The 15,096-nt window shown below is 34.1% G+C and overlaps 1 long non-coding RNA gene across 1 annotated transcript in view; it reads right to left on the bottom strand.

Moving 5' to 3' along the window:
• Positions 1–11,618, bottom strand: part of LOC107973711 (uncharacterized) — a 65,900-nt gene extending 54,282 nt beyond the window's left edge. The window contains exon 1 of the long non-coding RNA XR_001716104.3: positions 11,427–11,618. This is a non-coding gene — a long non-coding RNA (uncharacterized LOC107973711). The remainder of the gene's footprint in view (positions 1–11,426) is intronic.
• Positions 11,619–15,096: the final 3,478 nt, after the last annotated feature.

Genomic DNA, 15,096 nt, shown 5'->3' with positions numbered 1-15,096 from the left:
AATTAAAAAGAAAACAAAAGTTAAAATAAAGAAAACATAGTATTCCTTAATGTGAATGCACCAAACAACAGAGGAGTATGTGTGAAGCAAAGAGATAAAACTGAAAGGGGAAATAGCCACATTCACAATAATAGCTCGATATTTCAACACTCTCCTCAACAAATAATAGAAAACTGAGAGATAAAAATCAGTAATGATACAGAATTCAATAATACCATCAACCAATAGGATCTAATTGCCATTTATAGAAAATGCCCATTTAAAAATAGCAGAATATATATTCTTTTCAAGTATCTGTAGAACAGGTACAAAATATACAATATCCTCATATATAAACCTAAACAATAAATAAATAAACCTCAATAATGATAACTATTGAAATTATACAGAGTTTTTTGACTGAAGTGGTAGAAAACAACAGAAGTTTAAAATGCAATTTGGCTCAGTGGAGAATAGTACCCATTTAAACATTTGATGCTGGAGCAATTGAAACTCCATAGAAAAATCTCCCAATTTTTGTTCTAAACTTTATAATTTTTACAACAGTTAGCCCAAAATATCTCACAGACTCTCAGATTTAAAACTATAAAACCTTTAGGAAAATAAAGCAGAAAATTTTCAGGACCTAGGGCAAGGTAATGAGTTCTTAGCCTTGACATCAAAACTACTATTCATAAAAAAAAATAGATTGATGAGTTGGATTTCATAAAAATTAAAAGCTTGCTTTCTGAAAGATTCCGTTAGGTTTAGAAGACAACTGCAGACTGGAAGAAAATATTCACAAAGCATTTTGGATAACAGTTTGGCAATTTCTTTCTTTTTGTTTTTTGTTTGTTTGTTTTGTTGTTGTTGTTGTTTTGTGTTTTTTTTGAGACGGAGTCTCGCTCTGTCGCCCACCCAAGCTGGAATGCAGTGGCACGATCTAGGCTCACTGCAAGCTCCACCTCTGGGGTTCATGCCATTCTCCTGGGCAATTTCTTTAAACATACAATTACTGAACTGAAAAATGCTATCTTGGCGTTTTTCTTGGAAAAATAAAAACCTATGTTTATACAAGCACTTGTATATGAATGTTCTTAGCAGTCTTATTCATGTAAGCCCCAAACTGAAAACAACCCATATTTCTTTCAAAGAGTGAATAGTTAAACAGACTGAGGTACATATCTACCATGGAATACTACTCAGGTAAAAGGGAATGAACTACAACAATATGGATGAATTTTGGAAATTTATGCTGAGTAAAAAAGGCAATTACAAAAGATTGCATAATTTATTCATTCCATTCATGTAACACTTTGAAAAGTTAAAATTTCAGAAATAGAGAACAGAGTATGAGTTGCCAAGGGTTAGGGCATAATGGGAGGAAGGAGGAGATTGAGTGTGATTATAAAAGGGTAACTCAAGGGACCCTTGTGATTAAACTCTTCTGCATCTTGACCGTGCTGCTTGATAATACAAACTTACATGTGTTGAAATTGTATAGAACTGAACATCTACACATGCAAACACACACATAAATAAAAACAACTAAAATTGCAGAAATCTGAATAAGATAAGTGGATTGTATCAATGCCAATATTCTAGTTGTGGTACTGTAATTTACTTTTGTAAGATGTTACCATTGGTGGAATTACACAAAGTGTACAAGAAACCTCTTTGTATTATTTTTTCTAACTGCATGTGAACTTAGAGTTATCTCAAAATAAAAGTCTAAATATATATACACACATATCCAAAACAAGTGGGGTTTATTCCATGATACAAAGCTAGTCAATATTAAAAATCTATTCAATGTAATTCCCCATATTAGCAGACTAAAAAAGTAATAGCACATGATCAAATAGACTGAGGGAGAAAAGCATTTAACAAACCATCAGCTATGTGTATAAAACCGCTCAACAAACTAGTAATAGATGGGAACTTTATAAAATGAGAAATAGCATCTAAAAAACCCTACAGCTACCATTATTCTGAATGGTAGAAGACAAAATGCTTTCCTTCTACAAGTGTAAACAAATCCAGGACGTCCACTTTTTCACCACTTCTATTTAACATTGTACTGGAGGTTCTAGCTAGTGCAATAAGATGAGAAAAAAATGAAATAAATTAAAACATACAAAGTTTAAAGGAAACAGTAAAACTGGCTTTATTTGCAGATGTTATCTGCTATGCAGAAAATCCTAAAGAATCCACACAAATTTGTTGCATTTATATTTATATAAATATGTAATATATATATATAAATATATAATCTATTCAATGTAATTCCCCATTAGAGACTTATATACTAGAAACTATAAAACATTGTTGAGAAATATTAAAGGAGACTGATATAACTGGAGAGATTTTCCCATGTTCATTGATTGAGTCTCAATACTGTGAAGATGACGATTCTCTCCCAATTGATCTCGAAACTTTTTGTAATTCCTATTACATGCCAGCAAACTCTTTTGATAGAAATCGTCAAGCTGATCCTAAAATTTGTATGAAAAATAAAAGTGCTAGTGTAGTTAAAAACTTTTTAAAAATTGAAGTCTCTCCTAACACCCACGATGGCGTGTAGTGGTATGATTTATTTATTTAGAGACGGAGTCTCACTCTGTTGCCTAGGCTGGAGTGCAGTGGCGCGATCTCGGCTCGCTGCAAGCTGCGCCTCTCGGGTTCACGCCATTCTCCTGCCTCAGCCTCCAGAGTAGCTGGGACTACAGGCGCCCGCCACCACGCCTGGCTAATTTGTGTTTTTTGTATTTTTAGTAGAGACGGGGTTTCATCGTGTTAGCCAGGATGGTCTCGATCTCCTGACCTCGTGATCTGCCCGCCTCAGCCTCCCAAAGTGCTGGGATTACAGGTGTGAGCCACCTTGCCCGGCCAATGGTATGATTTATTATAACTCACTGCAGACTTAAACTCCTGAGCTGAAGTGATCCTCTCACCTTAGACCCTTGAGTAGCTGGCACTCAGGTGTGTGCCACCATGGCTAGCTAATTTTTAAAATCTTTTTTGTAAAGACAGAGTCTTGATTTGTTGCCCAGGCTGGTCTTGAACTCCTGGCCTCAAGTGATCCTCCTGCCTCAGCCCCTCAAAGCTCTGGAGTTACACGTGTGAACTACCATTCCCTGCCTCAAAATAACTTTTAAAAAGAACAAAGTTAGAAAACAACAATACCTGGTTTAAAAACTTATTAAAACCATATAAGACAGTGTAGTACTGGCACAAGGAAAGGAAGATAGATAATGCAACAGAATTTAGAGTTTACAAATAAAGAGAACTCAATAAAGATGACAATAAGAGTCAATGGGAAAAGGATAGCCTTTTAAAAAAGTATTGCTGGGACAATTGGATATCCACATGTGTTAATTAATAACTTAAAAAAACTTTGACTCCTTCTAACACCACCACAATTAATTAAAAATAGACTTCAGACCTAAATGAGTAAAAACTATAAAACCCCTAAAAAAAAACATAGAAAAAATATAGAACAAACACCCTCATAATTTTGGGTTATGCGTCCTTAGATATGCAAAAAGCATGATCCATAATAAAAGAAAATAATGATATATTGAAACCACCAAAGTTAAAAACTGTGTTTCAAAAAACATGATTAAGAAAATAAAAAGACAAGTCACAGACTGGGAGATAATTTGGCAAGTCATGTGCCTGATAAAGTAATTGTATCTAGAATATGTAAAGAACTCTTACAACTCAATTAAAGGAAGACATACAACACAATTTTTAAAAGGCAAAATATATTAATAGAAATTCCACCAAAGAAAACATGTGAATAGCATACATTACATCAAAAGATGCTCAACATCTTTAGTCATAAGAAAAATGCAAAGTAAAACCACAATGAGAGATTATGACACATCCATTCAAACGGCTGTAATCCAACAGACACACAATGTCAAGTGATGGCAAAGATATGAAGAAACTGGAATTCTCACATATTGCTGGTAGGAATGTAAAATGACCCAGGCACTTCAGAAAACCTTTTGGCAGTTTTTAAGAAAGTAAACATTAATTTAGCATATGAAACAGAAATACATTTCCTAGGAATCTACCCAAGAGAAATGAAAATATACTCCCACACAAAGATATGTACACAAGTGTTCATGACAACATTATTCTTTAGTACTAAAGTGTAGAAACAATCCAAATGTCCACTAACTAATAAATGGATAAAATGTGGTGTATGTGTACAATGCAATCTTATTTAGCAATTAAAAGGAATGAGCTACTGATACATGACCATCAAAATCATTATGCTCAGTAAAAAAAGCCAAATGCAAAAGACTGCGTATTATATGATCCCAGTTATTTAAAATGTCTAGAAAAGGCATATTTAAACAAAAGCACATCATTGGTTGCCTAGAACTTGGGCATGAGAGTAAGGATTAACTGCAAAGGGGGCACAAGGGAACTTTTTGGGCAGTAGAAATGTTCTAAAACTGGATTTTGGTGATGTTTGTACATCTGCATAAATAATATACCGATATCATTAAATTGTACATTTATATAGGTGACTATTATGGTATGTAAATTACTTATCTCAATAAATCCATTACAAATGAACACTGATATTATTACATATGGCACTTATTTAAACAAATGTATACTACACAGGTTTTGCAATAACGTCATTTGGTTCACCATCATTTCATTGTAACGTTGATGAGAGAAAGATGGATTCCCTGCGGGCCACAGTCTGTGTGGAGTTTTGGCTTCTCCACATGTCTGTTTGTGTCTTTTCTTGGGACGCAAACATTTATTCCTTGATTCAGCTCACTACCACTATTACTATCGTCACTCACTGATTCACCATAAATTGGGTAATTGTCTTACTTTTTTAATTAATCTTTCTTAAATGTATACGTAGCTCACATTTATTTCAGTGTTCACTCTTGGCAGTGTTTTGGGTCTTTAGAAGTTCAGTGATGTTTTTGTGACCAGAAATATGCTGTAGGAACTGAACTCTCATTTTTATCAATTAGGCTATGGGAAAATTAGTTTCATTATAATCATTTTGCCTAAAGTAGCAGTTTCCAATAACCTATCAAAGACATTAGGTGAGGTCTTACCATATACTAGGGAAAAAACCTAAGTCCTTCATTCTACAATTTTATGATCCAGAATTTTGATGACTACTCACTTACTTTGTTTTGTTTTCTATATTGTATGATGCTCATTGTTTATGTCATCATTTTCACCTGAACAGATTCATTTGATAAATGAATAATATGTGCTGTAAAAGAAATTCGAAAACTTAAATTTTATGTTCTTTTTTCAGCTTACATTTTTGTACAACGCATTGATTCTATCATTTTTTAGAAACATGGTTCATATTCTAGTTTTTCCTGATGCTTCTATAGTTCTTTGAGCAGGTGAACATGCAGATATATAGCTATCTTTATCAAGAAACATTTGTTTAATGTCTCCCTGTGCATACTTATATTAAATATTCAATTTATTAATTTTGTTTTTTGCATACTTGTAGGGTAAAACTTGCTATAACAGTATTCTCTCATGCAATATTCTAAAAGTATAAATTAGAGGAGGCCTCAGTAATGCTGCAGTACTGGCAGATGCAGAGTGAGAGAACGACAATAAGCTAGAGGAAGCACTGAACCCAAAAAACTTTGCTCCTGAGGATGGCTAGAAACAAATCCTGTTTTCTGGTCTTTAATATCCAGCTCTGTTTTACTAATTTTACTTATTTTCTCTTTACTCATTATTTTACTCATTTTCTCTTTAGGTTAATACACACACTTTTAATTTTAGTATCAGATCATCACCTAAAAGCCCTTTTTATGCATCTTACCTGCACCTAATGGCATGCAGAACTGGTTAAACATATGTGGTCTTTAACCTCTAAAAGCATATAGTTTAAGACAAATAGCACATATATGAAAGGCATCTGAACAATTAAATACATATTATTCTAATATTAGGTTTTAGTTCTTAAATTATGCTTTAAATATGTACTTTTCATTAATATTTTATGAAACTATTAGTGGGCATTCACACAGACATTAAGTCATTTCGTTTCACATTAATTTTTATTCATTTTTATGGCTCCATATAAGAGTTTCTCAGTGAGGTATGAAGAAATGTAAGGGATGGCACAAAGACTTTAGATAGATAGTTTAAAAATTAGACATCATTTTTTTGTTGCTGTTACTTTGATTTATTTTGAGGATGTGTCTTGTTTTTGGAAGGTTTTTTTTAGTCTTAGAGAAAAGGGCCAGCCAGTTTTAACAGCCCTGCCATATTCCCAGGTGTCTCCAGTAATGTTGGAAGTCTTGTTTCTTTGCTGAATGTGTGGGAGTTCACTGGCCAAGCAGTGAATCACGCAGGGGAAGAGGAGGAAAAGAAAGCCTAGTGGGACAGAGGAATAAGTACTCATTCTGTAATCATCTTCTCCACTGCAGAAAAAAATTGGCAAATGCTGTCATGAATTAAATCCCTCATATGAAGGCAAAATATCTTCAAGTAAAGCCCAATGGAAGTAAAGAATTTTGATGAAAGGAATGTATGTTAAACATACAAATAGTGCTATCTCCAGTTCTCCGGTGGTGAAACCAACTGACGCTTTTAAAGAGTTATAGGAATCTCAGCGGGGACCCATGATTGCTGTTCCAAAGCATAAAAAAGGAAAGAAGGGTATTATTGATCAGGAAAAAATTAAATTAACTTTACATGAAGGGGAATGGAGAAATGAGCCAGTGGAATGCAGTAAGATATTTATATTGTGTTTATTGAATACCACAAATGCTTAATAAAAGTGCCTCATATTTGTATGCCACTTCTTGATAACGGTTGGAAGTTTGATAAAAAATAATGACCTATTTTTTACATCAACAGGAAGAATATCTAGAGTAGGTAGACTTTTAGTCCTTATTAATTCAAAATTGCTACACTTTTTTTTTCAGGCTCAGACCACATATCAGACGTTAGCCCTCCTATACTCTTATTTCCTTTTTCCCCTTCCTCTTTGCTCTGTGGATGATAAGCTATTGATGAAATCAATAGCTATGTAGAAGAAGAAGATATAACATTCCCAGAGACTCTGGAGACAGGAAATAGAAGCAACAATTCATTTTTCTGTCTCAGTTTAGATTGTATTTATACCACCTGCTATGCCTGTGGGAATGGAATCTATAGTAGCGTCTTTAGACACAAACTTTCTCTTACTGACTTTCCTCTTTTTATTCAGTGTGATGGGATTTTTTTTTCTAAGAGAAGTAGCCTATGGCACTTGGCTAAGAGATGAGACTTCAATGAGATATAGGAGACAAAGAGTGACAAATTAAAATGACAAGTCTGTCTTATAAGATTGTGATCTAGTGAAATGAAGTATTTCTGGCCCAGTCAATGTAGACAGCATTATGGTATGTGGTAATAGATTGCAAGACCTGGGCAGCCTGTATATGTCTTTCAGATAACTGAGTTTGTCACTATCAACACTCTTTCAAATTGTGTCTTTCCTGGCTTTTGAGAATATGAGTTTAGACAAAGGTTTTCATATACATCAAGTATTTAGGGATAATTTATTTTTTGTTTAAAAGTCTGTTTATCAAAGAAAAATTGTAATAATATATTAGTCATTGGCATAATATTAATCCAAGAAGAAGCCTTAAATTAGGTAACTAATAGCCCTAAAAGTGACGGTGAACTTTGGCACTGTGTCTTATTGAATGTCTTGTTACATCTGCTTCCTCATAACTCTAAGAGGTGGTTGACCACACACTCTGCTGAGCTTCAGTCCTGCCTGCTGGATATATCCAGCTGGTGGTAACACCATCATTCCAAATTCAATATACCTTAAATAAAATATATAAATTTCTCCTTTAAAAATTAGTGGAAATGCCTTTGCACATTATCATGCAGAAGTTTAAATTGAGTTTAAACTGTATTTACCTGCCTAGTTCCAAATGGGGAAGAGAAAGAAAGTAGATTTAAGCACACTCTAATAGGAGAAAATTTGGAATCATCTCTCATATGTCCTTTTTCATCCCCTGCATATGACTTGGTAAGTCACCTAGTCTTATACAAGTATTTGTTTTTCTGCAATGTTTCTTATAGTTTTACCCTTTCTAGTCCTACTGCTTCCTTCCTGACCCAAACCGTAATTTATTTCAGAAGTAAGAAATATAATCCATATGAGTCCTCTAATAGTGTGATAAAAATACTTTGGAACACTGAGCATGCATAAGAGTAATTTTTTTTCCTTTTATTAAAGTTCCTCCTGATCATTGTGGCCAATTATATTAGTATATAGAAAAACCAGCCAACCATAATAAGTTATATTTGTTGTATATCTTAGAAATATTCTAAGATTTATTGACACTTTGAGCCAAGAGAAAGTGATTCTCATAAAGTAATGGGTATCTCTAGTTGTAGATGGCCATGTTTATCTCCCTCTCAAGGATTATACATGTATCCTTTGGCTGGTTGCAAATATTTAGTTGTTTCCTAGTTTATTGATGCAATCACTGTGAAAACTAGAGAACAGTGTGCTTCTTTCAGAGCTATGTGACAGTTGTAGTAATGTCAAGAATATTATTATATTTGTGTCTTTACTTAAATGTCATGTTCATTTTCCCCAGTAAGACTATGCATTTCTTTTTTTTCATATACAGTATGAGGAGTATTTCAGATGATTTCTTTTCTCCAAAACTAAATACTAAAAATTTAGATAGTAACAAAGTTGAATAAATTAATGTTGCCAGAATGAATTGTTGCAGAAGTCTAAGACTTCCTAAGATTCAGGAATGTTAGGGCATCTCTTTCATACCCATCTCTAGGAGTGAGTTTGTAACAACAACACTGGATACAAATGGGTTTGAGCAAGGCAGTGTTTTGAAATTCAGAAAAAAAGGAAAAGTCAAGGTAGAGTTATCATTCTTGGTAATAACTGAGTTCCTTATGCTGAATAAGGAAAGTTTCTATACACGTTTCCATAATACAAGGAAATAGGAATCACTCCTGAAAGTCCCCATCTTTACCCCATTGTCTTATTTTTCAAAAATATATATTGTTTTAATCAGTTCCAATTTTTTGATGTTTCCAGTAGAAAAAAATAAAAGGTAAATCATAAAATGTCAAAAAGAAATTTTAAACACTCACATAAAATACAAAATCCAATTGTGGATTACTTTTCAGAGCCAGGCAGAGGCAGATTAGAATGGTTACACGTAATCTATCTTTGGTAACATTAGTGTTTTTAAATTATATATTGTCCAACATTTTTTTACTAGTACCAATGGGGGAAAAGATGAATTACACTGACATCAAAGATAATACTATATGAATGAGCTCAATTATGGTTATAGTAGGCTCAATTAGATTTAAGATGAATAAACAATTTTAATAAATTGAATTAATTAGATTGGGCTTAAGTGTGCAAGTAGTCCATTTTCTGAAATAATGCACAATAATTTCTTCAAGAAGTGATGGTGTGTAATTGCCTGAAGTCAGAGGATAAAAAAGAGAAAAGGCTGAAAATCCATTATGTTTGTGTTAACAGTCTAACTAAACTAATTAACTGCTATCTGAATTTTCACACCTCTATTTCGTGATCTTTCTTGCCCCAAACCTCCCAGCCTCAAAAGCAACAAACAAAAAAAGCATTTGAAAGAGAACAGTACTAAATATACTGCAAAAAAATCCCATTTTGAAAGTCATCTACTCTTATTTTATCCACCTTTATGTGTTTACATTACTTGACAACAACTTTTCTTACATACTCTATATATAAACTTATGTAGTAATCATTTATGTGCACACAGATAAAATAATATTTTCTATACAGCTGTCAACTTACCTGTCTGTGTTATGTGCATAACTTTTTTTAAACTTAGTACTGAGAGAATGCTCAGATATTCTTGAAAAGCTTGGAAAATCTGCAAATTTGAACTTTTAATAAAAATTTCACATCAAATACCAATACTCAGTCCTCCACGTTTGTTACAAAACATTGTAAATGTGTAAAATGATTTCTTTAGTTTCTATCCGGATTTCGATACATTAATCTCTCAATTATAGCTAGAATTAACTTTCATACAGCTTCACTAACTAAGATCCTCTCTTTTATACTTGATTTTTAAAGACAAAGTTATATGAAAATAAACAAGTTTTGTATGTAAGAAGTTATGTTTATTTAAATAGGAAAGTGACCAATAGCCAACAAAAATCAAAGCCAAAGTTATTACATTGAACCATATAAAATAGCTAATATTTAACTATTTCTGTCTTACACAAATGGTTCTTTAACATGACTTAACTTGATTTTATTCTGGTTGGAGTAAGAATTCCTCATTTCCTCTGTATTCCAGTTAATGGAGGCAGTATAATATAATGAAAGAACTCCCAAAAGCCTCACAATTTTTATTACCATTTTAATAAGTCAAGATACCAACTGTACCTTTGAAAATTTGAAGAGTATTCTATAATATATCTTGATTTCCAAATAACACTGTCTTCTATGTCACTATAATAAAATTTAGTTTATTCAAAGTACAATTATTCCCATAGTATATTTTAGTTTCTCTTCTAGAATATATGTTGATATTGCTCAACAATTAGTTTTAGAAAGATATGTCTAATTGTGATTTGCTTTGTATAATGTAATTTAAATTTCATTTGTAAGAAGAGAGAATATTCATAATATTTTATATTTCAGTAATTATATTTGCATTAAAATTATTTAATACAATATTTATAACATGTAAAATATAATAAAATCATGATGTTTTTCATGGTTCATCTATAATTTCTGAAGCACTTTGGAGTTGATGAAACAAATCTAGCTGTGAACAATTTTTATATTGTTATTACTAAAAATTATTTGTTGATGACTTTTCATCCATGATCCGTGAAAAAAACTGATTCTGAAAATACATAATGAATTTAAACTGAAAACACATAATGATTTTAAACAAATTAGATACTCACAAACCACAAATAGTGTTATACTCTAAGAGATGAAGCTGCTATTAGTCAGTGTTATATACATGAACTGAAATCTGAAAATGATCTTGTATTGCTATCCCAAATCTGAAAATGATCTTGTATTGCTATCCCTCTTTCATGCTCTCTGGTGTAAGATTTGTCTGGCTAATCTCTCAGGTTGAGTTCTGACCAAGAAGTGACATTGAAGTTCAGCAGGACACATTTCCTGTATATATCCATGGCTGGTTGCTCAACTGATGAGAACACATAGCTAGTAAACTCAAGGTCAAGAGTTCACTACTGTGTGGACCCATTTGCTTTGTTGTATGCAATGGTTATGGATCACACCCCACATCACAGGTACTTTTCTTGCACTTATATGTTAGCTGTCACAAGGGAAATCCATGTGATGGTGTTTGGAAGGATGAAAGCAAACTCATATGCACAATTGGGAAAATCACTCAGTAAGTACTCACTGGAGACACAGTCCACATCTTCTTCACCCTGAATTCCTGCTGTTCTTTTTTCACAGACTCTTCCCACCTTCCTCCATCCCTCAGAGCAGGACATTGATGGGACTCTTCAAGTTGGTGGAAAGAACTACTCACTAATCACATTCTCCCACTCTGTCACTGTTGGGAACAGGCCCCCCAAAATCTGGCCATAAACTGGCCCCAAAACTGGCCATAAACAAAATCTCTGCAGCATTGTGACATGTTCATGATGGCCATAATGCCCACGCTGGAAGGTTGTGGGTTTAGGGGAAGGAGGGCAAGGAACAGCTGGCCCACCCAGGGCGGAAAACCGCTTAAAGGCATTCTTAAACCACCAACAACAGCATGAGCAATCTGTGCCTTAAGGACATGCTCCTGCTGCAGATAACTAGCCCAACCCATCCCTTTATTTCGGCTCATCCCTTCATTTCCCATAAGGGATACTTTTAGTTAATCTAATATCTATAGAAACAGTGTTAATGACTGGCTTGCTGTTAATAAATACGTGAGTAAACCTCTGTTCGAGGCTCTCAGCTCTGAAGGCTGTGAGACCCCTAATTTCCTACTTCACACCTCTATATTTCTGTGTGTGTGTCTTTAATTCCTCTGGCGCCACTGGGTTAGGGTCTCCCTGACCCAGCTGGTCTCAGCATGTCACAACCACAGTAATGAAAGGGTGAATGTAAAACTATTCGTAACTATTACGAATTTTGTTCTTCCAGCCTTTATGTATGGATTTTGAGTTTTAATTAATGTCCTTAAGAATACAAAATTTCTCAAATCAAGAGTCATAAACTCCACAAACGCAGGAAATTCTCATACATTGTGAAAGAAATTATAGGGGTCAAAAATGAAATTGTTCTTTCTAATCACTTATAAGATGATTTTATAAAACCGTGCCTGCCATCACCATTTAGATATAATCTCAGGGAATATAATTTAGAGATGCTTGTTTTTAAAATATAAACACGAAAATAACCAATGATATGAACGAGTGTGGTGGTGCACATGCACAGTCCCAGCTACTGAGGAGGCTGAGGCAGGAGAATTGCTTGAGCTTGGGAGGCAGAAGTTGCAGTGAGCTGAGATCATGTCACTGCACTCCAGCCTGGGCAACAGAAATGAAACCATGTCTCAAAAAAAAAAAAAAAAGTAGTTACTGGTTAGTGCTGGAATGGAAGCCTCCGAATAAAAAGACATGGAATAGCTCCAGACCCAAATAATAGTTTATAAGTAAATCAGAGTAAAATTTGCAAATAAAATTTTGAAGGTCTAAATATAAGATTATTAAGATAGTATTACTTAGGCATATTAATCTACAAGCTTTCATGTAAATGTTAAAAGTAATGTCACTACCAAATAGGATAACATCCTTGTGGTAATGAAGTATTTCTTACACACGTCTCCAAAAATACAAAACAGGATCATATTTTACACTTAATAAAGAACTTATGAAATAAAAACAGAAAGATAGGAAACAAACTAGAAAAATGGGCAGATAGAACATTGCTATTAGTAAGGAGAAGAATGCAAATTAAAATAGCAATACCTCAGCTGGGCACAGTGGTTCCTGCCTGTAACCTAGCACTTTGGGAGGGTGAGGCGAGAGTACCACTTGAGCCTAGGAGTTTGAGACTAACCTGGGCAACATGGCAAAACCCTTTCTCTATACAAAATATAAAAATTAGCCGGGCGTGGTGGTGTGTGCCTGTATTCCCAGCTACTTGAGAGGCTGAAGTGAGAGGATTACTTCAGTCCAGGAGTTCAAGGCTGCAGTGAGCCATGATGGTGCCACTATACAGAGGCTCAAAAAAAAAAGGGAAGAAGAAGAAAGCGATCCTCTACCTGTAGTAATATGCTACTACATATTAAATGCATTGTGCAAGTTTCCTACCATGGGACCTCACAATCCTACCCTTGCTAGTGTCCTCCAGACAAACTCTTGCTTGCTTAGGTTCATAAGGGGATATATACAAGGGTGTTTACTGTGTGCTGAGCGGGGAGGGCAGAAGCAATCTAAGAGTCCATCAATAAGGAGACGGGTAAGTAAATGTGTAGATGCACAGAATGAAATATAATGCAGCAATCAGAAAAAATTAACTAGAAGTAACTAGAGGGAGAAAAAACTTTAAAACTTAGGGCTGAGTGAAAAAACAAACATACAAAACCTAGAAAATAAAAAAAATAAGGACTATAGTATAATAGTCATTACATAAATGTAATATCTTGATGTACTCAAAACAATCTTTTTAAGGATTCTTACATACCTATTTACCTTTATATTTAGAGTGCATGCCTATTGGGAAGAGGAAAAGAAAAAGAAAAATGTAGACAATGAAGAACAAAACAAATAGATTTAACAGAGATGGAAGACGATAGTGTGTCATAAACTGAGAAATTTAACTTTTTCCTTTACATCTGAGGTTATAAAAGAGAAAGAAAATGGAAGAGGAAAAAAAAAGGTAGAAGTTATAGAAGAAGAAGAAGAGAGGCAGGAGCAAATATGTTAATCCTGTGCTGCGTAAATTGTTAAGGATATCATTTTAGGTAAATGTTTAACTCAAAGCAAAAGTGAAGTCAACTTTCTCAGAACATCCACTGACACCAGTGTGTTCAGGGGATGGGAATGGTAAGAGTTTCCCTTGTGCTTTCGGCAAACATGCTGCTCGTTCTCATTCATCACAGGCTCCCTATGCACATCCTGGCAATGAAAGTCTCTGATTTTATTAATTCAGAATTGTTTTTCTGATAAAAGTATTTGTGTCATGACATGCCCATGTGACTTTGAATACATTTGACGAACTATTAGAATCTTAAAAGAGTACTTTGGGTATATTGAGTGTGATTAGAAAAAGTGCTACTGATTGCCCTACAGCTAAACTCTTTATTAATTTGTACCATGCAATTTCTCATTTGAAATTCATAGGCATTTAGAAAATTAATTCTTCACAGAGAGAGAATAATTCAGGTGGTGAACTCAGTAGAAGAAAGGCCTTTTTGGTATTTACTTTGGACACATTATCCCCAGCAGACCTGAGGGAAGAGCACTCTGAACCATTTGCTGCAAAAATTCTTTCAGCAATTCAAGTTCAGACATTGGCCTTCATAAGCTTATGGTGAATGAATAAATCTTGCATTTACATAGGTCTTTGCATTTCAGAGTCCTAAAGTGCTTTGCATCGTACACCTGATTTAAGTGGGCAGAAGAATGAAATCTCAGAGGCTAGGGGCAAAGCAACCTTGATCTATTAATGACAAAAACAGAAAAAAAAAGAAAGAAAGAAAGAAGAAGAGAAAAAAAACCCCACCAGTTCTTCCTCAGTGGTAGAAATCAGTGTTGACAGGATAATCTTTCACAGAGAAGCCCACTGTGATATCATAAGCATAAGATTATAGGCAAATTTTCTGCCATCCAGTTATGTGAAAACTTCAAACTGAATTCTGTTCTTGGTGATTTCAACTCAGTTCTCACAGGGGTATTTTGGCAGAAATATCAAAGTGCAAAATTGACTTTGGGGCATAAGGATATGAAATAAGATCTGGTTTCCATAGAAAAGGCAGTGGAATGATTAAACTCATATGCAATAACTATTTAATGGTTCCATGTTTTTTCACATAACTCAAAGTAACAAAAATAAATTCACAGGGCATC

The sequence above is a fragment of the Pan troglodytes genome, chromosome 13 (genome assembly GCF_028858775.2).
Source record: "Pan troglodytes isolate AG18354 chromosome 13, NHGRI_mPanTro3-v2.0_pri, whole genome shotgun sequence".
NCBI lineage: Eukaryota > Metazoa > Chordata > Mammalia > Primates > Hominidae > Pan > Pan troglodytes.
The sequence above is the reverse complement of the archived record's forward strand: the minus strand, read 5'-3'. Positions and strand labels throughout refer to the sequence as shown.